The sequence below is a fragment of the Mastomys coucha genome, unplaced genomic scaffold (genome assembly GCF_008632895.1).
Source record: "Mastomys coucha isolate ucsf_1 unplaced genomic scaffold, UCSF_Mcou_1 pScaffold4, whole genome shotgun sequence".
Lineage (NCBI taxonomy): Eukaryota > Metazoa > Chordata > Mammalia > Rodentia > Muridae > Mastomys > Mastomys coucha.
Window position 1 is genome coordinate 10,737,981 of NW_022196910.1, and position 26,733 is coordinate 10,764,713.

General features: G+C 44.5%; 1 protein-coding gene and 1 pseudogene across 6 annotated transcripts in view; one reads left to right on the plus strand and one right to left on the minus strand.

The window, feature by feature from the left end:
- The window catches only part of Syn3 (synapsin III), a 467,567-nt gene that overhangs the window by 237,149 nt on the left and 203,685 nt on the right, over positions 1 to 26,733 (plus strand). The window lies entirely within an intron of this gene.
- LOC116075675 lies at positions 20,959 to 21,983 on the minus strand (annotated as a pseudogene).

Below are 26,733 nucleotides of genomic sequence, written 5' to 3' on the forward strand. Positions count from 1 at the left end.
CACCTACCTCAGAACAATAGATAAGGTAGAGTATTCATGTCCTGGAAGGCTTGGTCTCTACTTTGAACGATTCTTTAAAACATTCATTTTTATTGTTTTTAAGTGTGTGGGGGAGCACACACATGTGTACTCACGAGTATGGGTATGCACGTACAGAGGCTAGAGGCATAGGATGCTCTTGGAGGCTGTTTGAGCTTCCCAGTGTGGACATGAGGAACTGAACTTGGGTTCTCTGGCTGAGCAGTAAGCAGTCTGCATCACTGGGCCATCTATCCAGCCCCACTTTGAATTCTTGTGCCTCTCCTTGAGTGCACTTTGCAGTCTACTAAATACTTTCCATGTTTTCTTTCTTTCTAATCATCTCGGGACCCCAGAAGAGGCCATAGAGAGCGTGGTAACCAGTGACTCAAGATTGTGTGGCTCAATAGGGTCCACTTTAGTGCTAAGGTGGCTCTGGGCAGTGACTTGGAACCAGTCCCCTTCAGTCACAGCCTAGCTGGATCAGATACCAGCTGTGTGGAATTAGGCAAGCCCAATCACTTTTCTGGCTGCATGTGCTAGTCTGTCAAATAGGGTGAAAACAGTGTCTACTTCTCAGGCCATTTGTAAATACAGAATGAATACTTGGGCACATAGGAAGTGGTAGCTTATTATTGTATCAGTGTACATTGCATGAGCACATGTTACACATGCGAAAGCTTGAGTGTGTGTGTGTGTGTGTGCATGTGTGTGCACACACACGTGCATGCATGTGTGTGTGTTGTACATGCAGAGGACAGAGGACAACTTCAGATGTTGCATCTTTTTATTGAGTTAGGATCTTCCATTGTCCTGGAACCCATCCCTGAGGTTGGACTGGATAACCAGCAAGCACCAAGCATCCACATGTCTCTGCCTCCCCAGTATTGGGATTACAAGCATTTGCTACCACACCCATCTTGTTTGGGTTTTTAATGTGGACTCTGGGCATCTAACTCAGGTCCTCAAGCTTACAAGGGAAGCACGTCACTATGCTGTCTTCTCAGTTATGAGTTATTTTAAAGGTTTACTGAGATTATTGGATGTTCCCGTTTCCTGGGCTGCCATAATCAAATGACATAAACTATCAGTCAGTAGAGTGCTTCTGGAGATCAAAAGTTCAAAGTCAAGGTGGGAAAGCCTGCATCTCCGTAGTCTTCCAGAAATGATCCTTGCTGACCTCTTCTAGCTTCTGGCAGTGCTACACCCATCTACACTCCTTGACTCCTTGAGAAGGGGGTTCTTTGATTCTAATCTCTGCCTTCTTGGTCATTCTTTGTTTATATGTCCAAAGTTTCTCTTCTTTTGAGGATGACCATCACTGAGCTCAGGCCCATCCTAATCCAGTATGACCTCAATTTAACTTTACAGCAAATTCAAAGAACCTATTTACAGAGTCACATTTACAAATTAAGTGGGCTAGGGCTTGCATATTTCCTTATGGGCCACATTTCAAATCCAGAAAGGCCTCATAGCTCCCTTTATCCTCAAGATAAGCTCAGAATACAGTCATGCGTGCATTGTCCTCCCATTCTCCCCACCACGTATGCCTTAAAATTGCCCTTGCCTTATACCTCAGAGCTCATTCTTTAGACCTCTTGGCCCTTGCTCTAGCTGGTGCCCATACCACCTGCTTCCTTTCAAGCTTTGGCCACTTCTGCATGCCACCTCATTATGCAAGACTTGCTGTGAGCATCAGCTCTCCCACAAAGTCTTCCTCATTGTCCCTCTGTCTCCTGATCCAGCAAGAAATAATTCCTCAGTGTCCCCTAACCCCCAACCCTAACCCTCCTGTCTTCTACCAAAGACCCCGTCATTTGTCTGCTTCCTTTCCTTACCATGAGCTAGAGGACAGACACAGCATCTTTAATGCTCAGCTCAGAGTCAAGCATACAATAGACTGTAGGGTGCAAATTGGAGCCTCATGGGTGGGATGTGGCTAAACAGATGTCTTTTATTCAGCCTGCATGGCACTGAGAAGAATTTAAAATAGCTACCAACAATTAAAATGAGACGAGTTTTTATAAAAATCCAGAACTGCAGCTTCCTTTGAGAAGTTGGAGGGCCGCCTCCTCCTCCTCCTAGGTCTTTGTTCCTCTCTCAGTTTTCTGAAGCTAAGCCAATACCACCTTTTATATAAGACACATGTTCCCTGTTGCACCCGCAAGTAGCAGCACCTGCTCATTTGTGTATTGCCTCTGGATGCTTCTGCACCCTAAGAGTGGACTTATGCTAATTTGACCCAGATATGTGCTGTCTTGCTTGTATCCGCTTTTGGTTTCTACTGTAACAACTACTAAGGTATAGTGGCTTAAAACAACATGAAATTTCTAGTTTGCATGTATAATGGACAGAAGAACAAGGTCACTTTTATGAGACTGAAATTCAGGTACTGGTAAGGTCCCCCTCTTTTGGGTGGCCTCAGCTGACAACCTCATTCTTGCCTCTACTGGTTTCTATTTGCTGAGGGCATTCCTGGACTTGGGACTTTGTGTCTCCAATCTCTTGCCTCATGGTCACCATGCCCTATCCCCCCCATGTCTAAAATGTCCCATTTGTAAAGATAAATATGATTGCATTTGTAGGGGTCACCCAGGTTCAAGCCGATCTTGTCTCAAAATCTTGAACTTAATCCCATCCGCAAACATGTTTTCCTCACATTAAGAAATATCCAGGTGTCATTGATTAATGAATGTTAATCAATAGGTTGTTCCGCAGTGTAGCCCATAGCCTTTCAAAGGGAAGCTTTCGCCCACCTCTCCTTTAGAAGGACACAATCCATCCAGCCCTTCCAGGAGCTCCAGGACTCACTCTCTGTCTCTACCTGTCCCACACCAGTGCTCCTCATTCTGTTAGCCACACCTTAGGACTGGCTCTTCCCCCTCATCCCTACCCCAGTCCTCCTGCACAAAGGGACTAAAGCAATGCCATCTAAACCACGGCTACATCTTCTGACCTCACCCCCTCCCCCTCTTAATCCCATGCTGTCCTCAGGGACAGAAAAAAAATGATAGATATTTTTTAAGAGCAGAAACGGTCTGTTTTCCATGTAGGATCCTTTCCTCACCATGTTTTACAGACTTGATGGCTTTTCCAGATGTGCTAAGAGGGTTTGACTCCATTTTTTTTCCGGGGAGGCTCAAACTGCTCTCTGTATCCAGTTTCAGCCATGCATAACCAACCACCCTCCCCAAACTAAACAGCTCTGCTCCCCTAGATGCTTATAGATTTGCGCCCTCAATAGCAGTGCCCCGATGGAAGCAAGCAGAAGGAGAGCCCTTCTCCTCTGCTCTTACTGTGCAAACTCAGATACAAATTCGCTTCCAGATTCCGCTCTTAACTGGTAAAGCTAGCAGAAAACACACGGTGGATGACCATTCACTGTAAGAAAGAATGGTAACCACACAGCCTCGGAGCTGTCTCCATGTGAAGAGAGTGTCCTTTTACTTAGTGCTCAAGCTCAAAAATGAATGACAGGTACTTCGTGTTTTCACGGGTATGTGAAATGGCCAGTCTTGTGCGCAGACGATGAGCATTGGCATTCTCAGGCCCCGGTATCTTGTAACACACCCAAAAAATGGGAGCAGGCCATCACTGTCGTCATTGCAAAGGAGGACCAGAGACTTACGAAAGTGTCAGCCAGGGAGCAGGTAGCAGGCTTGCTATGAGTTCTTTCCCCACCCAGTGCAGTTTCCATCATCTGGAAAGGATTCCACTGTGTGACAGGCCTTGTGGATGGCACAGGACACTGGCCTGGAGTCCAAGGGCTGCTTCTGATGGCTTCCTCTGCATCCAGTGAGTGAGTTTCATCTCTAGTATCCAATTTTTCAAATACTGGTATCTAGTTGGTAGACATCTTCAGGAAGCCAGATTGGGCCCTAATAGGAGTAATAATGTTGACCAATACTGAATTGGTACTTTTCATGTGCTACACATGCTATGCTCCAGATTAACTCATCCAATGCTCCCAGCATCATTTTAAAGTGGGTGTGCTGATTACAGCAGCCTTGCCAAGGAGACACATAGTATTTCAGAGCCATGTGCCTATTTATGGAGGGGCGTAAGTACAACAAACAAGGTGATTTCTATATTACCACTAATAGGTGAGTGAAGGTCTCTCTAATGAAGGAGGGACACAAATAAAGTCAAAGTTAGGAGCCATGTGAGTAATTAGAAAAACAATTCTAAAGCAAGGGAATATTGGGCAGGTACCACATGAGGGGTCTAAGGCAAGGAATTTGACTTATGAGACAGGGAGTTTTTGGAAAGACTGTGGTTAGCAACTGGCTCTATCTGAAAGCACCACTATGTCCTGTAAAAAGAATGAAGAACACAGGAAGCCATTGCAGTAAGTCAGGGTAGAAACAATGGTGCTTTGGCAACTAATATGATGTGTGCTATCAGTTCTATTTTATTTGAAAGGTGGAGTTGAGATGATTTGCTGATTGGGAGAGAAAAAAAAATAAAGAAAAATCTAAGTTGACTCCAGACTTTGGGGACAATAAACTGAATTAGGAAAGTCTGCAGGTGGAGCAGGTGAAGAGGGCAGGACTAACAACATCTCTGGGTAGGTTGAGGAGTAGCTGAATCTGTGCTTGTTCAGGATCTATACGTTTATAAATAGTGTCTAAAGTCCCAAGATGCAATGGGAATGCCACAGGAGAACTGTAGTAGGGAAAAAGCTGGGAGCCTGGCGATCAAGGGATAAGTGAAAGGTTACATTTAAACATTTGCAGTGGTAGCTGAGATAAGGTGGCTGGTGGGGGGGAGAAAGAGTTTCTGTGAGGATTGATCTCGTCAAATGCAACGGTGTTGTTAATATAAGAGTTAAAAGTTGGTCATTTGAACTCATAACATGGAGACACTAATGGTGATAACAAATGGAAAGATGGGGAAATAAACAAAAGTGGGGAAACAGAATCCAGATAGGCACACTTTCCTTCTATAAAATTGAAAAAAAAGACAGATAAGAACTGATAAGTCATGAAAAGCTTTTCATTTTCAAGTGGGATGTGTTTGGGTGATAGAGGTAATCGTTTGCGACAGTGGTGGTGATGGCAGAGAAATGCCGATGGTTATGGGAGAAGAAAGTGGATACAATCAGAGTAGAAAGTCCACAGTGTCAGTGGATTGATGTCCTAGAATCTGTGAAACCGGTGCATGAGTTAGGGGTCTCTGCAGTAGGAATATAGGCTCAACAAATGAGGAGTGTATGGTCTAGATACTACCCATGGAAGGGTGCGGAGGTGGGAGCTCTGCATGTTCTCATCTGACTGCTCTGAATGCTTCAGCGAAATGAAATGGAACCAAGTCTTACCTCTGAGAATAGAGAAGAGGACAAACAAGGAGCAGGAGAAGAAAAATTCCATCATGCCTAGAAGATTGGAAGGAGGAAGGAGCCAAGCAAGAACACTGTAGTGGTGGCATAGCCCTGAGTCCTCCAGTTTTTCTCTAGCCACGTTTTTCCTCTAGTGTAGGTGTGCTATATTTAGACGGCTTTTGCATTGATGGATGACATATAATGATACAGATTGATGTTTGTAGGAAAAAGAGAAGATTGGTTTTGCACAGGTGTTAGGGATGGCTACAGGGGAGTAATATGACATGGCCATTAGCATTTGTATGTATGTGTATACACAAACACACATGCACACACACACACACACATATATATGTACATATATATATATATATATATATATATATATATATATATAGAGAGAGAGAGAGAGAGAGAGAGAGGGAGGGAGGGAGCTATAGGAATGGTCACATGGACAAAATGAAGTAGGGAGTGAAAAGGGAGAGAAAAGAGAGTGACCTGACATATCCAAGTGTCAATTGGAATTGACTTCATAGTATGCATGTTTTATTTTTGCTTGTCTGTTTGGTTGCTTGCTTTGGCTTGGGGTTGTCTTTAGACAAGGTCTCACTATGCAACCCTGGCTTGCCTCTAGACCTTGCTATCTAGACCAGCTTGGCCTCAAATGCAGCAATCCTCCCACAATTTCTTTCTGAATGCTTGAATTATGCATGTGCAACTGTGTCCATCTATAATGCATGTGTTTTAGAATTAACCTATTTAATTTCTCAAACCACCAGTATATCAAGAACATACATAATCGCCAGAGGTCCTTTCCCTGTAACCCACTGCCATACAACTGTAATAAATCTGTGGAACTGGATACAAAGCAATGTTTTGTTTTCTCTGTCTCTTTCTCTGTGTGTGTTTCTCCCTCTCTGTCTCTCTCTGTCTGTCTTTGTCTCTGTCTCTCTGTCTCTGTCTCTGTCTCTCTGTCTCTGTCTCTGTCTCTGTCTCTCTCTCTCTCTCTCTCTCTGTGTGTGTGTGTGTGTGTGTGTGTGTGTGCCTGTGGCTGTCTCTCTCTGCCTCTGTGTGTGTGTGTTTGTGCCTGTGGCTGTCTCTCTGTATCTCTGTCTGTGTCTCTGTCTCTGTGTTGTGTATTTCTGATTTTCAGGTAGAGAACCAACTATGCCTATGATTTGAATCTCAGACTATTTCAGCACAGGGATTCAGCACATTTGGGAACTTTATGAGATAGCCTTGCCTACAGACAGTCATGGGTGTGAATTTCTGAGAAGAAAATAGACATCAGAATTTTGGTTTACCTTCACATTGAGAATCTGAATATACTTCACCAAGCACTGGTTTCCTCATGATAGAAACTCTGGGCACATCATCAGACTCATTCAGCAGGCCATTGTGGAGTGCCTGCCATGTACCAAGTACAAGCTTGAGTGCTAGGAACATCTTGGTAAACATAACTAAGATGATTATTCATAGCCTGACGGTGGTGGCACATGCCTTTACTCTCAGTACTTGGGAGGCAGAGGCAGGTGAATTTCTGAGTTCGAGACCAGCCTGGTCTACAGAGTGAGTTCCAGGATAGCCAGGGCTATACAGAGAAACCCTGTCTCGAAAAACAAAAACAAACAAACAAAAAAAGATGATTATTCATGGTTATCAATGGATGTATTGAGAGTGATGTAGGAGACTGGTGAAGCCCATCTCCAGTTGTACCTAATGAGGGCCTTTCCAGAGAGGATTATCCAAGCAAGGAAGACCCAGAACATAGTCAGAACCATCTCAATGGCTGTGGGTTTGGATAGAGTAATGAAGGAACAAGAAGGAGCCCCATTGATGCAGACACTCTTACTTCCTGGCCACCCTGATATGAGATGCTCTGTTCTGTCAGGCTGTCTACCATGATTGACTGAAACCATATTAATAGGGAAAGAAAATAAATATTTTCCCTTCTAAGTTGCTTTTCTTGGGTATTTTGCAATATCAATGAAGAAAACAACAGAACACCTCCCATGTTTCTTTTTATGGAAGCTTCCATTGTGGGTGGCAGTGAATAGCACAGGAAGACAAGCTGAGGGACTGGTGCTGGGGGCACAAGAAGTACACACAGACCCTTGCCCTCTGAAAGAATATGTGGCCTCTCCCACAGCATACCTCCCATTCATGTCTTTCCAAAGTGTCCATATCCCACCCATACCCCAAACGGTGGGCAGAACTACGGCTGTGAAAATTATTCCCTGTCTTCATATCCTAGAGGTATAACCAATCTCATTTTTACCCAACCTCCCTAAAAGCAGAGCTCCCCATCTCAGTGGGGAGCTGCAGGGGGAAGCCTCGTACTTGGATAGTCTTAGGTGTCTAGGACCAGAGGCACAAGGAAGGGACTGCTCTCAGTGACTTCTGGTCTCGCTTTGGCTCCTCCATTATCGTCCATGCTCTGCTCCCCATCTGAGGCAGGAGTTCAGCTCCCTAAAAGCATCAGCTCCCACACTGCCCATGCAGGTTCTATGAAGAGCTACATAGTCTCCCAAGCTCCCCTATCCTCCTGCTTATCCAGGAAGCTTCCCTTGAGAGCCAGAACTGAGTCTCCCCTCACGTGTCCAACTCTCCCAAGAGAGCTTCCAGCGTGTGCGTGCACCATCCTCACCATGTGACTATCCTCCTCTGTCACCCTCTCCCCTGGACAGGCCTGTCATTTTCTAATTATCATCACCATCCCAGACCCAAACTTGTCTTCTGCTTTCCTGTTTCCAATTAAACTTTGTCCTATCAGGAATCCTAGGCCACATTGTTCTGCGGTTACCAGAGAGGAAAATGACAGCATGTGAAGGAAATTCTCACTGTTCAGCCTCACAGACTTGGCCAGAGATAGCCTGGTGGAGGCAGGGGGGGTGGGGGGAACCAAAGCTTGGGGAGACCCCAGGGCAGATGTGATGGGCCAGTGAGGTTTGCAGCGGGTGTGAGGCAAGGCTTATTTTCCCTCCTTGTCTTTCTTTTCACAGCTGCTGTTCCTTGGAGACCCCAACATTCCAGTTCCCAGGGCTAATTTTAATTTCTTGGGACTGGTTCATTCTGAGTGACCCTGACCCTTTCCTCTCCCCTTGGCTCCATGTGTTTATTACTGCCCTCTGGTTCACACAACCCCCATGCACTTGCAACACACAACGCACACTCAACACCCTAGCTCATGTGACTTTTTAAGTGGAGAATAAAACAACTAATTCAGGATAAGTGACCAGGAAGCAGGAAACTAAATAACAGGGGGGAGGAAGGGGGTCCCTGAAGGACAAAAGAGGGTAGGGGTGGAGGCCAACTTCCTGCTTACCAAGTAAGGGCATGGTGTTTACAATGTTACATGTGAGCTCAAAATCTTCCTGGGATTTTCAAGAAAAGGGAAAGACTATGAGGAAGGAGAGATGAAAAAGTCTTCCATTGCTTTCTGACCCCACCATTTGCACAGCACCTGAGCATCTCCGTTCAGATCCTCACGGGTCTCTAACTGAGTTCTACAGATGAAGACAGCAATTCCATAGTAGCAACACAGATGCAGAGATGTATGGTGACTATCCCTCTTGGGAGTATTTCTGGGATAGGATATCAATTAAGACCCTAAGCCGGGATATAAGTTCAGCCTCCTGACTTACAACCAGATTTCTTATAGGCCACTAAGCTACCATTTGCCATGTTTCCTATCCAGTTCTTAAGACCTGAAAGCTGTTGGCAGCTGACCTCTGACCCCACCCAAGCTGGTTCCCTCAGAGGCTCCTTTGTCTCTTTGCAAAGGAAGAAATAAAAGGGATGTCCAAGAGCTAGCAAGAGTACCTGCCCGGTTCTAGTCAGAAGACCTGTTAACAGAGAAGCAGAATTCCCTCTCCATGCTGGATGCCCCTCTCGGCTAGTTCTTCAGAGGAGCTGATTAGTAACTGCGGTTTCTCCCTCCATGGACATCAGTAGTGGCTGTTTCTTTGTCTCAGTGCTTTGCCCTACTTCCAGAGATGCTTGCTTATTCATAGCCTTATCCATGCTATTTTTCTCTATTCATTGATCATCTATGCCAACTTTCTTGTCCTCATTTTCAGATCCTGAGCTTTCTTTACCCAAGGAAGTAACGATCCTAAAACTTCCCATTGGCTTCCTGTGGATCTGTAAGAGTTCGGATCACTCCCAATAATCTCTGGAGTGTTCTGAATCCCCAAGACAATGCTACCCGCATACAAGTCATGTAGACAGACTATCTGGATTTGAAGCCTGGCTCTGCCTCAGTTTCCAAGTCAGTAAATGGAAATGCCCTACTTTGCTTTTAGTTACTGTGAAATATATCATAACATAAACAACTAAAAGGGAGAAAGGGTTTGTTTCAACGTACAAGTTACAATCTATGCATTGAAGGAAGTCCAAGCAGGGACTTGTGGTCGGAACCTGGAGCAGAAGACATGGAAGAAATAATGTTTGCTGGCTCTTGCTTCCAGGTTCACGTTCAACTATCTTTTTTATACAGACCAGGCTTAACTGCCTAGGGATGGATGATACCACCCACAGTGGGATGGGCCCTCCCACATCAATTAGCAATCAAGAGAATGCCCCACAGACACGCCAACAAGCCAATCTGATGGAGGCAATACTCCAGTTGAAATGGTCTCTGCCCAGGTTTGTCAGGTTGATAAGCAAGAGTAGTCATCGCAGGAAAGACAATTGTGAGGATTAAGTGACTTCCCATGATATATACAAGTACAAAAATAGTAATTACTTTATTGATTTACTAAATGTGGTTTTGCCTTTTACAATAAGGCTGTGCTTGTAGAGCTTACACGTTCAAAGTCCTGAGAAGAGTGCTGATGCTTAGTGCTGCCACTGTAGCCACAACAGTGTAGGAGTAACTATGGGGTCAGTGCCATTGCTCCTAAGCGTCCAGAAGGAGATAATACCAGTTTGACTAGGCCTTCCAGTTTACCACGTACCATTCTTTTTCTCAACAGGCCCTGGAGGTGAGTAGCATTTTCTCCGACTTTCATGTGAGCATACTGAGACTCAGAGACACAAGAGTTGATATAGCCTAGATCATCTAACCAAGAGGTGGAGGACCAAAACATGTTCCTCAGCCCTTGTGGCTATAGTAGCAAGCTGCACCCAACCTTGCCCTGATCATTTTCCCTTTGCTCTTCTCTTACTTACTTCATAGATACAGCCACCAAGCTTTCCTTACTGGGAATCTTCATGTCCTTAGAAGAGTGACCCACTCAAGGTCTAGAAAGCTTAGCCCATCAAGTCCAACAGAGAACCCAGGTCTGCTAAAGCAGTTTTCAATCTGGCATTGCGTTCATCCCAACCTTTTGTCTTGTTGGCCCATTTCTAAGCTAGATATATTATAGCAAAGAGATCTATTTCTGAGTGGTTGCTGTTCACACAGAAATAAAGGAGCAGATACTCTTGTGTTGAGAACTGGTGTATTTTACAGCCTGAAGAAACAGACCATGGGCAAAGCAAAAACGGTTCCAGTTCTCGGGCCTCCTGTGGAATCATGGAACCACTCACTGCAGACACACTCCCTTTCACTGTTAGGCTCTCTGTCTGTCCTTTCTTTTGGGATATGATACCCTCTGGTATCCGAGATTGCAAATCTGATGTTCAGACCCTCCCCCAATCCATGCCATCTCTGTGAAGAAAACACACTCAGGCCAGGCTCCCGAAGGACCCCCATTCCAGGCTGCCGAGTCCTGCATGAGTCCCACAGGATGGTTGGAGGGTTCCTCCGCCCTGACAGTCTCCTGATGTGGTTATTTTTAAGGAAAGTTCCACAGAGCAAAACCTCACAGGGACACTGGTGTTTGAGGGCTGAGCTCTTCCTGCCTTCCCCTGGAGACTGGTTTTGAGGTTGAATCACTGAATCATTCAGCAAAAGTAAATAAATAAGCGGAAGAAGGGAATCTTCCTCAAAAGGAATTGTGTTGCCTCCTCCTCTGACACAAAGCATCTGTCATCGACGAGGAGTAGACAGCCTCTCTGGGACTGTCCTTTATTCCAGAGGCACCCACACTCCTTCCCTTGGAGAGGGGACGAGGAACAAGCTGTCCACGTTCCACAGTTTCTGGGTACATCGACCTCGATGTTCTCCTCCTCCTCCTCCTCCTTCATCTCAAGTAAAACAAGAAATGACCTGCCCATGTGCCCGAGGTCTTGTGAATTTACTTTGTTTCCTCTGGGGCTCACCCACTCCTTCTTGTGACTCGAGTATGTAGTTTCCATGGACTACCTCTTGTGTCTCTCCCCTGTGCCAGTTTTCCCTTGACTACATACATACGAAAAACAGGACAGAGAGCTTGTCTGATCTCTGAGTCCCAGCCCCCCAGCTTTGATTTGGCAAATAAAGTTGGGATAGCTGCCGAGACCAGACCTGGGATTCATGGAGGCTTAGGGGAAGAGTTAAGGCTAGAATCATAGCCACATTGCTCCATGAAGCATTTCACCAGCCATTGAATTGAATAGACCTCAACACTCCACCTCCTGACTTTCAGGTACAGCCCTTGCACGGGTGAGCTCCTGGTCCCCATACGCCTTGAAGGCATCCCTGCTAGGTCAAAAGGGCTGAGAGATGAAATAGGACATTGAGAGGAGCATTTGATGTGCCTTCAGTATCCATTATGCCAGGTATCTCTGACCCTTGTCTCAACTACTTGGCCAGTTTTGAGGTCTCTTGGGTCATCATGTCAATGTCTTCTCCTGAATGGAGCCCGCTCAAGATCTTCTGTAGCAAAACATCCATCCATCTCCTCAGTTACAAACTTAGGATTCTTAGGATCTATGATATTTGAGCCATCCTGACACATTTCCTATCCTTTCTCCCTGTTTGTTTCAACACTGCCCCTCTCACAGTGATGAGGCTCATTCCTAAAGCTTGATGAACCTCAGTAAGAGGTGGTGAACCTCAGAAGCTGGTATAGACATGCCAGAAGCTAGTCTGGGAGCACCATAGGGTGGCCTGAATGTATTTTCTATCAATCTGTCCTTTCATGGTAGTCTCAACTTCACAGTCACTGGAAGACCTAGGGAAAGTTAAGTTGCTGATCACATCTGAGCCCTGTTTCCTTGTTTCCTCTCTTAGGGAATCTGCCTAACAACTTGCCTACTGTGAGGACAGGACTTCATGGTATTGCTTAGGGGAAAGTGCTTGGAAGCCCTTGTTTCTCTCTTTCATCTCCTGAGTTGCTGGGCAGCAGTTATAGAATGGAGAGAGAAAATTTAGCTTAGACCCCAACCTCTGAGACTTAAAATCATGGCAACCATAATCGTTTCTAAACATGCAGTTGTCAAACATTATTGTTAATCACCCAATAAGCCTGACACGTCTACCTGTGTTACATTTCATGTGTTAGACTTCACTGCAGTCTTGGCTCCAAATGCACAGCATGGGCACTTCCCACTGAAATACCTCACACAGCTCAGGTTTGAGACCACTACATGTTATGCATATTTTTACTGCACATTTATATAAGAGAAAAAAATCATGATTTAATTTTAAAAAACAAAGATATAATACTTTCCTTCCTCCACTTCTTAACATGCAAGTATCAATATATCTTTGGATTATGTTCTATTAGAATGTTTGACTTTTTTAAAATTACTGCTTTAGTTTCTGACATGAGTTTCATAAAAAAAAATCTGAGTGGAGTATTATCTTGGGATTAGGCAAGACTTTCTAGCAATTTCTAAAATGGCTGTAACCATTCTTCTACTATCTGTACCATGTATTTATTACAAAATAGCATTCTCAGCAATGATCATTATAAAATCAAAATATGAGTCACATCTGAAAAAGAAGGGCTGGAGAGATGGCTTAGTGATTCCAGTGCTTGTCTCACAAGTGCGAGATGCAGGGTTTACATCCCAGAAACTCACATACCTGGTGGCCTGCCTACCTGTAACTCTAGCCTTGGAAGTCAGAGACAGATGCTCCAAGAGCAAGCTAGGTAGCAAGATTTGTTTATATATTGCCAGCTTCAGTGATTTTGTTACAGCAACATGAAATGGACTAATGCAAGAAACTCAGAGAGAAAGACCAAGAATATACACAAATAAGTCAGCACAGCCAAGACCTGCCCTGATCCCTATGAAGCCTCATTACCTGAGCCTAGAACCTCTCATCATATTAAATTCAACACAAAACACTTTCAGTATTCACCTCCTCCACACAATGCAGCCACCATGTGAATTAAGGCAAGGCAGCACTCTGGTTTGTTTGTATGTTTGTTTGTTTGTTTGTCTTGAAATAATTACCAAGAAGTGTTGATCAGTTAAAAAAATTTTCATGTCACTAACTTTGACCTAACTTCTGGCACTTAAGCTACTAATGAAACATCTCACTCAGCCCACATTTGTCCCTGAGGGTACATGTTTGTTCTACCTATAAGTACAAGCATCAGTCCTTTTCATCATGTCTTCCAGTGGTATTGTGGGAAAGTAGAGATAGAAACGCATGTTATTTTATTGTGTTGATTTCTCCTATCACAATCAATGATATGTGCTGTTTTTATTAAAAATCATGCATATAGATAACTCTGGATTTTCCTTGTAGTAAAGTGATGTTTACACAGTTCAAGAAGCATAATAAGATATTTGTAGAATTTTCCTATAGGTACTGAGGACAGAATCCCAGACACACTAACCACATGCTGTTCTACTGAGTTCCATGTCCAGCTCACTAGATATTGGTTATAGAAAAAGGACATTGCGTGTGAGATGAGGGGATGTTACTGTGGTAGATGAAGAAGCACCATAACAGAAAGGAAATGAACTTTCCCTTATGCTTCTGCCGAGGCCAGAAGAGTGGAAGCACTGAAGCAGGAGTCTAAAGACTTGAGTTCAAGTCTTGGTTCTACCATATCTCAACGTTGAAAGCCAACTAAACCTCCCTGGCCTTTGTTTCTGCATCTTAAAGGGATCCTCTCAGATGATAACTGGGGTGTTTTACAATGTAACAGACTCTGGATCATAGTTTAAGGGATCCTAAGTGTTCTTCTGGGACAGTTAGCACTTTAGGTCTTGGAGTGATAAGAGTGTTCATTGGTATCAATGGGGGACGCCATCTTGGGAAGGTCATTTTATTTCTCTAGACCTTAGATTTATCTGTAGTGAAATCAGAATTTCAAACATCCTACATCATTAGAGTTTTAGACTTATCTAGTATCACTTCTAAAAGTAACAGAACTTAGTGGTTCTCAGCACATGCTAGAAGTTAGTTTTCTTCCTCCATCCTCCCTACCTTCTCTGACTTCTATAGACCAACCCCAATCTCTTCTCTGCTGCCTAGCCTACTGTCACAGAAAGAGACGGGGTAGGGGTGAGATGGAAATGGAGTCAGGCTGAGTCTCCACATATTCTTGCTGAAAGATTAGGAGTTCCTGACTACTCCAGAAAATTTCCACTTCCCTTTACTGGGCTAGCTATCAGATCCCTGGAGATAAAAATAACTATAACAGCAAGACTCTGTGGGGGCTTCTCTAGCCCTAACCCAAAGCCATTCCCTCCTGGGAAGCCAAGGAAAGTAGCCTCTTAGTCTGGTGCCACAGGACCAGGGACCTTGACCCAGAATACACTGGGACTGTCAAGTTAACTTATGGTTTAGCTAGTGAGGAAGATGCAAAGACTGGTTGAGTGTATACATTTGATGATGTGTTGGAATTTGTGATGTAAGTCAAAGTGAGTGGACGTGGGGAACCACATGAATGAATCCCAATACACCCTGCTTTTCTTGTTCTTGAGCCAAACCTTCAATGGGTGGAGGACTGTGTTCTCAGAAGAAGTGATTCAATGGCTTTGAGATTTCATAGTCAAGGAATTGAGGACTGGCAAAATATAGGAAGGGGGGGATGTCAACCCTGGTCATGGGGTAACTCCTTCCCAATGTTCCCACTTGTCATCCCTTTTGCCTTCAGTTGCCAGCTCTTCCCCACCCACAACACCCTGGGAAACCCATTCGTACTGAGGTCAACAAGAATCAAAAGTTTCCTTCAGGTGACTTTTTTTGTCCATTTTGCCTAGCTAAGCATCAGGGAGTTCTAAGGCCAAGGGGAGGCTGAGCCAAGAGGCCCAGAGCATGAGCAGCAACCTGTCTACACATTGACAGTTCAGATCCAAGGACACACAGTCCTGTGCACAGGATCCACATTCTAGAGAAGATAATTGTCAAAGAAGGGGGTCAAGCAACTCCATCAAGGGCTGTGAACCTGAGAATGTTGGGAGGAAGAGCCAGAGGGGTGCACCTCTCCCTGTTCAGGAAGGAGTAGAGCCTACAGTGCTTCTCAGAGGGCAGGGCCATGAAAAGACCTTAAGGAAAGAGCCTGCCAGTTAAACAAGATGAATACAGTGTGGTCACCTGACATGCGGTCACAAGACTGTGCTATTGCTAACTTGGTATCTACTGAGTGAATTAGTTCCCCTTTTCATTGCTGTGACCACATTTGTGGCAAACATAGTGGAGTGAGGTTTTCTTTTGGCTTATGGCTTGGGAGTCCACTCCATCATGGCAGGAGCAACTGGTCCCATTGCATCTGTGGTCAGGAAGGAGAGAGGCACAAATGCTGGTGCTCAGCTTGCTTTCTCCTTTCCACTCATCCCTAACCATGAGATCTTAAAGCATTTCAACACTTGTATGAGGCAGTGGATCTCTCAGTTAGCTTGAAGACCATTCCAAAATATGTGCATATGTCAGAACATTACATTGTACACATTATATATATGTGTGTGTGTGTGTGTGTGTGTGTGTGTGTGTGTGTGTAATTTTTATATATATTGTTTTTGCTCACAGGATATACCTTACTAAAACTGAGAGATGAAAATTTAAAAATCAAAACAAAAGCCAAAGAATCAAGCTACTTGGAGAAGTGAAAAGATGAGGCTTCCAGAGTCTGGAAAGAATTGTAGAAGCCTCAGAGGCATAGCATGATTCATGGCCTACAACAGGTGGCAAGAAAGGACAAGGACCACAGAACCAGAACCAGCTTTTAAAGGAGTTAGATATACATGTGTTTAAGCCACCTCTCTGACACACACAGTGTTTTCTGGACCTCTGACTTCTCATCCAGAAAATGGGATATAGCCCTATGCTAGAATTCAGACTCCCAGAGGGCTCACTCCTGCGTGGGTAAGGCCCGGAAGAGCACCTGGCCCTCAGTCTGGTACCCTTCAGTCCACTTGCTGAATGAATGAATGGATGAAGGACATGATTCATTCACTATACATGTCTGGCTCAAGAAGATGCTCAAGAATTAAGATGCTTTGGATGTGTGAGGTTTATAGATGACTCAATTGATGACAAAGTCATCTAGAGACCTTAGATGCCGGAAGCTAGGGGGCTCATCTGCAAATGGGGGAGTCAGTGAATCTCAGTGGATCCGGGAAGCCCTAGGTTATCAAGCATAACTCCCTATTGGGGAGTCCTTTGGTGTAGGGACCTGGCTATATGAAGGAAAACCTTCTCTGGGACCCCTCTTAAGGCAGCACCCCATGTGTAATTGTCACAAGGCAGCTGAGGACTCTCGAAACAGCCTGAGTCAGGAATTAGGAATTCTTGGAGGTAGCCAAATGGTGACCCCTTGCTGCTGTTCTCTGAGACTGAGAAGGAGAGCCCGCTTGCCTGATGTGGAGTCACATGGTGAGCATCCGGGAGACCACAAAGAATGGTGACCTTCACTCTTCCCACGCATCTCAACCTCTTGGTCTCTAGTGTTAAACTTTCTTAGAGAAAAGGAAGGCTGAGACAAAGTGGAGTGGCCTGTCACGTGGCATCTCACTCAGGCCAAGCTGTCTCCTCACTCCCCAGAGGCAAAGTCCATTCCCAAGGGAAGTTGGTGTATGAGGCTAACATGACCCTTCCTGTGCTTAAGTGGTCCCAAGGGAGGCCAGAGCTTTCTCCAGAGAGCTCAGCTGCTCCCTCAATGGCTCCCTGATTGTCCCCTCACGCTCCCTCCAGTTCTCTGTTCCCACACATTGTTATCCAGAGAGGCCAGCTCCTCACATGGTCCTCTATGTGTCCTTCATGTGTTCCTCATGTGTGTTCTCCCAGAGCAGGCATGGTACTCACCTCTTGTGGCCACTTTATCCTTGCCCAACATCCATCTCAGCTCAGGGCCTCTCCTGAATACAGAAGTTACTGACAAAGAAACCAGGGATCCAAGGAGGCCAAGTTATGAGGCAGGTGCAGAGGTTGCTGGTTCATCTATGAAATCAGTGTGTTAAGGCAACCCATTGAATGTGGCTATGATGAAGTTAGTTGGACGGAACAGCAGAGAACTGGCAGAGATTAGCATGCAGAAAATAAGAATGGTGGCAGTGTTAGTGGTCTACATAACATAATGAGCTAAAGAGAAACATTAGAGAAAGAAAATGGTAGGAGTATATAGAAACCCAGGGGGCAGAAATCTAGAAGCTAGCAATGAAAACTTTTATAAGGAGACTGGACCCAGAGCCCTGTGTGTTACATCAGCTGTGGCTCTGTGAGACAGTTGAGCTCACAAAAGAGTGAGATTTGGATAGCAAGGAGGGAAGCTGATTGGAGAGGGAAAGGAGGGGTGTGCTCTAAACTGATGAGGGGAGGTGATCAAGAAACAGCAGCCCCAGCACAGCCAGAATTTATGAACCAAATCTGAGGCCTGAAACTGACCATACAGCTTAATAAAACTCTACCTTATTATGACGTCCTCTCAGTAAGGATTCATTTAGAAAGAACTCACCATGTCCACTGCCTAGGGAATTTGGATTTATACAGTCCCTCAGAAATGACTGGGTTTAGATGTTCAACTCATTAAGCCCCCATCAAAGTTGAAGCATGTACTGTAGGAGGTGATCAAATAATGGTGGTCTGACAAGTTGCAAATCTCTCTGTGTAGGAGAAAAACTTCTCCTCTAACGGGTCCAGATTTTGGCTTTCACTTCTCCCAGTATGCAGTTCTTGGGGTAATTCTAGTTTGAGGGATCCATTATTTCAATGGTCTAATGGCCAAATTGAGAAACCATATGTGTCTCTCATCCTTGGTAGGCTGGTTATAGATCCCTTCACTACTTCTTCATTCAGGCTGGGGCCTGTCGTCAGTCCTCAGTACTTACCAGGTCTTTTCCACCCTGACCCAGCTTCAACCCACTTTTTATCTCACTAATGTTAAGGCTTTAAAAGCCACAACTGTGCCTGAACCTGAGTATATACTCTGCCTAGAGATCTGATCAGCATTCCACCTGAAACTCAATTTTCCTACCCTGGAGTCCTTGTATGTTCCTTACCTCACCCTCCTCCTTGCCGCCAGTCTATCCCACCACTATATTTGAAAGTTCTTCCTTATAAAGCCTTTCCAGCACGGAGCTGTCTCTAAGCTGCTCTGTAGCTGCCTGCTTGGCCTGTTTTCTGTCATTTCCTGCTTTCAGTAAGATGGCCCTCCCTGTCTTCAAGCTCCACAGCAGATTTGACTGACCAATACTGAAATGCTTTTGAAAACACACTATCAAATTTGTATTGAATATGTAAATGATTTTGATCTATTACTGTTCCCTACCTAGCTAACCTAGCACACCATGAATGATATCGATGCCCTTACAAGAGAGATCCCAGAGAGATCTTCAGGTAGTTTTGCCACAAGAGAGTGCAGAAAGGAGACCACCATCTATGACCAAAGAAGTAGCTCTTACGAGTCTATATGCAGTGTGATCTAGCACTACACAGACCAGCACTGTGAGAAATGAACAACTTCTGCTTATAAGCCACCTACCCTATGACCATGTCTTGTGGCACCATGAACCAAGACATCTAACATGTGATAGTTCAAGGTAACAGAGCAGACACCAATACTTAGAGAAAAACTGGGATGAAGGGATAGAATGTCATAAAGTTTTCAGCAAACCATGATGCAAAGACCAGGAAAGGGATCCCAAGAATGCCACCCAGAATGGAGTTTAAGTTGTTCCCTAAGCAAGAGGCATGACACAAGATGACTCTGAAAGGCTGGGGCTCGGGGGAAGACAAGCCACAGATGCTATATGGCACAGAGACTAAGGGATGTTCTGTTAATATACATCTAAGCTGATCCCATGCCACCCAATTGCTACTCCACCCTGGTACAAGAACAGCCCTGAGTCCACCTAGCTGGTCACTCCAAGGCCAGTGAGTCCACTTTGTAAGGAATCCCATCTGAGCACTTTCCAAACTGCACCATGATTTGTCATGTGACCATTGGTCTGCTCCTCAGTGACAGAGAGCCATAGGGTCTCATCATGGTGGATCACAACTGACCAGCTCTTACAGGCTAGACAGCAGTCATAAATGTTGGATGAATGACAGTCTCATTCACCTCTTCAAGGAGAGGAAGAGGAAGAGCAACCCAACCACTGTCAGTGTTGAACGTCTTCCATTCAGTCACCCTGCTTTTGTTCTCAGGCTTACAGATTTCCCTAGAGGTTGCTGTCAGTATACTTGTCTTACTGCTATGAAAACTGGAGCTCAGAAACTTGCTGTCTGTACAGTACTGAAGCTTATAGTTGGCAGAGCTGGAATTGGAAGCCTGCTCTGTCTGACTCTGAGTCCCACACCCTTTCTCCTGTTCCACCTTCCGTTGAATGGCAGAGTATTGAGTATTGTGTGCTGGCTACTGTAACATCACAAACATATTGTTCTATTTAATCCTCTTATAAGACTCATATTATCGCTTTGCTACAAATGGAGAAGGAAGTGTTCACTGAGGTCACCTATATTTTTTTTAACCTTGTAGCTATGTTCTTTTAAATATTTTTATTAAAATATTTAATTAAAATACTTTTAAATTAAAATACTTATTTTAAAAAGTATTAAATTAAAATACTTTTGCCAGGCATGGTGGTATATGCCTTTAATCCCAACACTCTGGAGGCAGAGGTAGGCAGATCTCTATGAGTTCCAGGACAGCCTCCTCTATATAATGAGTTCCAAGACACTAGGTCAATGTAGAGACCTTGTATCATTTTTTTTGTGTGTTTGTGTGTTTGTGTGTGTGTGTGTGTGTGTGTGTTTGTGTGTGTTTGTGTGTGTTTGTGTGTGTTGACAACAGCATTTTTTGCCAAAAGTAATTCAGCAGCAGATTTTGAGATATTTGCATGGACTAGAACTGGCAACTTGAAAAAGAAGTTTCAAAGGGGCAGCTAAGTTTTTCTCCCCAGGCTAAATTATTGGACTTTTTGAACAAGTCTGCTATTTGTATCTTATATAATTAAAACATTTTATATTAAATATCTTTAAAATGCTCTTTTCTTTTGACAACACTTTAGTGAGATGCATTTGTAAGAGATCCAATAAGCCACGAACATGAATAATATTAGCCACTTGGAAGCAGCGATTAGTAGACTAGTCACTAAATAAAATGATAATATTACCTAAAGTTTCTAAGGCACACAGGTATCTACAATATCTAAAATGGGATTTATTTGGTAGACCGAAATAAGTTCTCAGAACATTTGCTGTAACTCAGGTAGAAATAGGCAAGTGTTCACATTAGTCTGTAGTCCAAAAGGTATTTCAACTAAAATATGTCAGTTCTCCTCACATCTGCAGTGGCTTAGAGATGGTCAGTGTTGTGTTTCTGCACCTTCTTCAGGCTGAGGTACAGTGCTCAATGCTTTAGAGGGTTTGGCAAATTCATTTCCTTTTTGTTCAACAATGCCTCATCTCCAGTCCCACTATCCAATAGCTGCCTTACTTAGGTCTTACTTCAGGGCTATTACACAAACTGATTACGTTATAAAAGGCCTGCAGATCACTCTGTTCAAATGTTACACATGGTTTCAGTGATGATCTGGGAGCAAGGGAACTTCCTCCGACGATTCTCAGGTTGATAAATTTGATTTTCCAAGTATTTTCCACAAAAGGGCTATGGATAAGTCCAAAAATTTGTTCAAATATGCCCAAACAAGAATTTCCTCGGTGGATGGTCCCTGCAACTCCAACCATAGCTAATCCATGAGGAGAAGACACACATTTTAGTCCTTGGGAATCAAGGTTGGGACTGAGAAAAATAAATTCCTTTTTCACTAATGACAATAAGGGAAGGCTCACAATTTCTGCTCCGTGGTAGGCTGTCATGTTTTGTTCTGAGGTGTTCTAATAAAACCTAAGCTTGACATCATGCCAGAAGTGCTGTGGGTCCCATTCATCTTGGGGTGGTCCCAGAAAAGATTCTGAGTATTAAGAAGTTCAAAGAACCAGTGACAGAATTCTTCTCCTAAGTGACAAAAATCAACCTTTTCAGCTTCTTTATCTTCCTTTGCCTGCTGCTCAAAGAGCTGAATGTCCTCCGCCTTTGTAACTGGCTCTGCTGTCTCCTTCAGTTTGGATGACTTTTCTTCCCAGTAACATTTTGCATACCAAATAAGATTGTGTTTTTCAGTAGTTGGAGGTACAACCACCCCCTTGTGTTGCCAAATACTTAAATATGACTTCTCAGTGGACTTTTTTGCGCCTCAGAAGTTCTTCTATGTTTTGGCTATACACTAATATTGCACGAATGGCATGTTGGCAGTCCACAGGCTGCACCAGGCAGTTGGTGAAAGTGTCGCAAAGGCCCACGATCTCGTCATTGTCCAGCATGCCGAGCAGGTTTCGGCAGCCCTCCAACTCTAAGTGGCTGAGCCCCAACATCTCACCCCTGGGGCTGGGGCAGAGGACAATGCCACAAGGAGTCAGTGTCCTGGCTGGCTTACCCCTAATAATGGGCACAAGCCAAGAAGAGCAAGTCCTGCCTTCTCCTACCTTGGATCAGCTAGCTTCAGTCTGTCCCAGCTTTATACATTATAATCACTAGTACACCCTTCCTGTGGCCAAGACCAAGGGTAAATCCCAGAAGCCCATGTCCACAGAAGACCCAGGACAGGACACTCCCAAATCTGGGGGAGTACAACAAACAATGTGTAAGTCCTCTGGCAGTGGACGATGAACTTGTCACTGGATACTGGAGGCTACCCAACGAGTGACTCCTTGTAAATTTCACTTTTATTTCATCAGATGATGGGATGAGATGAGAGCTATACCCAGGCTGTGCAAATATACCATTTGGGCTGAACACAGAGTGTTTCCTTGTTTGTTGTAACTATCCCTAGGCCCAGGCCTAAAAGCTTCTAGACTGTACAATCTAATCTTCCAAGCTGACTGTTCAAACTGGATTCTCTCAGCTTCTCACTAAACTACTCTGCTTGGCCTCATACTAACTTTGGCAATATGTTCTAATCTTCTGGCTCCTTCTTATTCTCTGGCTCATTCTGTCTTCACGCGTGTCTAGTTTGTTCTCTTTGCAATCTGTCTTTGCAAAACTGTGCAGGTAAAACACACACACACAACCCACCACCACCACCACACTCTCTCCCTGCACTGCGCTTAAGTAGCCTCTCTTTCCTGTATGGTTCTCCTGTGAGTTGGATATATCCTATCCCTGACTCATTGTAGCAAATCTTTCTCTGATTCATCACTTTGTCTGCCTCTCAATTAGACATCACTTTCAAAATTGGCTCCTTCCTTCTACAAACTAACCTTACCTTCATTGTTAGAGATTAAAATGTGTACTAAGGTCATGTCTGTGTTCCAGCCACATAACACTGTGATATAGGGTATGTCTTCATTTTAGCTGAATCATATAGACTTAGAAGGTCTTTACCAAAGCAGCCATGTTGTGAGATTAAAATGCCTCTACAACTCCTGCCAGAAATAGCTCAGCAGAATGGTGGGCAGCGGAACACTCAGACTCTGAGTCCTCAGGTTGAAACTGATTCCATTTGCCAACTTTGTAATCTTCTGAGCTTTGTGTCCCTTCTCAGGCTCATTTTTCTCATCTGTAAGATGGGATTAATAGTTGAACAGCTCATGGGGTCACAGCTCAGATGAGAAGACATCACTTTAATATGGTACTTGGTAAAAATCAATATCAGCTCCAGTGGTGTCCTTTTGTTTAATATATGGCTAAAGAAGGACTACACTGAATTCAGGAAAGAAGCCAGGGTTCTCAGGCTGCGCTTCCCACCTCTTGGATAAACACTGGATCCAAAATCCAAGATCCAGCCTCAAATACAACTGAGGGAATTCTTTCTCAGCCTTTTCCTGCTAACACCAAAAGGAAAATAGTGGGTTTGAACTAACCCTACGCAGCCCTCCTTACATCTCTTATGAGAATTAAACAAACAGAATATGTGGGAGTATTGTGTGGAACCTAAATGCCTGAGAAATATTATCTGTGGTATTAAGATTGTTCAGTGTTCTTGTCCCCCACCCCACCCAGGCTCTCTCCAGCCAATAAGCTTCTCTCCCACCCTCTCTGGCCTTCATCTGCCTTGGAATCTCACTTGGCTCTCCAAAAGGCTTCAAAGCACAGCACAGATTGTCCAGAGGTTGCTCCCAAAGCCCCCGTCAGCTGAGGCTGGGCCCAGCCCTTCCTCCTTGAAAATGTCTCGCCTAATGGGAAAGAATGTGGTCTGAAATTGAGTCCCATTCAAGTGTCTGTGCATCCATTGGGTCACTGCCAGGTGCCAGGCCCTGAACATTGAGTACCGGAAATGAGGAAAGTGGCCTCTGCCCCCAGGAGCTAAGAGTCTAGTTGGCAAACTGGGACCCACAATGGCATATTTGTGTCAGTGAGCCTAAAGAAGGCACTGTGTCCAGCCTAGAGGAATCCAAGAAGGCTTCCTGGAGAAGATGATATGGGAAGAGATACTTATTCATGTCTGAGCATAAAACCTTTACTGCATGATGAATAACTTGGTCGCCCTACACGGTCTCCTTGTCCCAGGTAACAAAGATTTGCCCCTTCTTCAAGCTAAAGGGGTCCTTAAAATATGAAGTGCATCAGTTATTATAAAGGAGCCAGAAAGCTGAAGTACCTTTCTTGTAGATGCCCAGCTGGACCTGCTGGCATGACTGGGCAACTTTTACACGAGGATTAGTGTTTCCAGTCACACTGACCTTCAGGAAAGGGTGCCAACTGTTCTTAAAGCAGTCTACAGGGAGATTCTCACAGTCCTCTAACCTGCTGCTGAGGCTGCCACAATGAGCCTTCCACAGCACTTAACAGTTTGTACCAGCTCTCATAGCCCACCCAGTCTTCACAGAAACTCTGTGGAACCATTTCGCTTAGCCTGGTTTATAGGTAAGGAAACTGAGGTTCAGACAGAAATCTTTGGGGTGTGGCTGTGAAACCAGAAACTGACTCCAGAAGTCAGAGTGCCCTGGGTCAACATCTTGATCTGACTACAAACTGCAAAGTCTATTTGTGAACTAAGGGCTGTGTGGCTGCTTGCTGGCTCTCTCCTCCCTTTTCTTCTCTTGAGATTGCCTTGGAAGAAGCTGGGATTGCTGGTGGCCATATGGCTCCTTTCTGTCTTTACCCCATCTCTCTTCTCTCCAGCTCTGAACAACTGCACCTTTTCCTGTCCTATGTTCCTTTCCATCTCTCTTAATCACTTACCCATGGCTCTCACTCTCCTCCCTCTCTCGTCTCTGTTGTTCTCTATTTGTCTCCCTCCCACCCCATGTGCATGTCAGTGTGTATTCAGAGATGCCAGAGACCTTTGCTCTGCTAACAAGGGAAGCATCTTGTAGGCCTCTCTGGGCTGCCAGCCTCGGGTTCCCAGGCAGCAATCAGGGAAAACCATGGAGAAAATCTGACAAGTCCCCACCTAAAGGTGTATACCCCCTTGGCAAGACAGGAAAGAGAGTTTCTAAAGAAGAGATAAATAGGAGATGCTGGTCAGCAGCATCCTACCTTGCAGGCTATCTGTGGACATCTGGGGTAAGGAAGTGGAGCCCATCCTCTAGCTGGAGGCTACAACAGGAGATATGAACAGTGACCACACAGCTCCCTTAAACAAGGGGTGCGGAGGGTGTGCATGGGGACAGAGTCCGTTCATGGGGACAAACTCTGGCTCTCCTTCTGATCAGGGTCGGCAGTAGAAGCTCAGAGTTCAGAAGGAGAGGACAAGTTTCTTGTGTCCTCATTTCGGTGGGCTGAGTTAAAATCCCAGCTCTTCCTGGTTTGTAGTGATGCCTGCTGTACGCTTGGATTCCCTACTGGGCCTCTAATCCTTCACTATCTGATGGCTATGACATTTCTCCCATCATAGAGATATTGCAGTATTTTACTAGATGAATCTCTGGAACGCTGAGTACAAAGCTTGGCAGGTTCTGGGCACTCAATGAACATGAGTCCCCTTCCTAGAAAGTCTTCCTGTATCAGTCCTGCTCCAAGGCGCTCTCTCTCTCACTCTCTGCTGTCTGCAGCTCTCTGCTGGTCCTTACAGCCCTTGGCAGTGCCCTGTCAGCCTTGCTTGATTTGGGCACTAGCCCCCATGACTCTCACAGCCATTGTTCTTGTTTGCTTTAGGACTGCTTTCTGTATATGTTGTCTCATCACCCCCTTGATGCTGTGATTTAGATGTGGTTTGGGTGTCATCCAAGGGCCCATATGTTTTAAAGGATTAGTTCCCCAATGGCAGTACTGAGAGCTGGTGTCTTTAAGAGATAGAGCACAGTGAGAAATTCCTGGTTCATTGATGACATGCACATGGGACACCCTGTAGGTATGTCCAGCCTTTTCACCAAAAGTTCATCTGTCCTTGTTTTTTTTTTTTTATTTATCATCAAAACACCTCCTGATGTTTTAAGTAAGTCTACAACTTCATGTTGAGCCTCATTGCTAGCTATCCTTGGCTGTGGGCCGCTTCACAAGCCCCCTGAGTACCAGGTTACCTGCCCTGTGGCCCCTGCCCTAGTTGAAAGAGACTCAAGTCACTAGATTCCTAATGGTACCAGGATGGCTTGGAACTGTATATAGAGCTAGTCAAGGATTGATTGTTGGGCAGGCAACATACTGAATGCTCACCCTCAGAGCTCAATTAGGCATTAAACTATTGTGACTTCCAACGTGGGCCAGCAGTCCCCCAGGATGCTTGGGAATCTATTATTTGTTTCCTATAGTTACCAATGACACAGATGAATTACACATTTGTACTTAATTGTGCATGTGTGTTCGCTCTTGCATGTATGCATGTATGTGTGTGTGTGTGTGTGTGTGTGTGTGTGTGTGTGTAATAGCTGATGTAACATTTAATAATGATCAACTTATGGGCCACTATAGAGGTCTTTGATTCATTCAAAGAGTTTGATTGATTTATTCTTACTCATTGTTCGACATGATTAACATGTTGCTTTGGGTAAGTGATTTGATTTCTTTGATTCTTCCTTTATCAATAGAGGTTGTACATCACAGGGTGCTGGTGGTTATTCAATAGACTAATACATCAAATCCTTAGGAGAGCTCCATCCATTGCCTTTTTTTTAAAATTATTTTCTTTATTTACATGTAAATTTCTCCATTCCCAGTTTCCCCTCCAAAAAACAAAGAAACAAA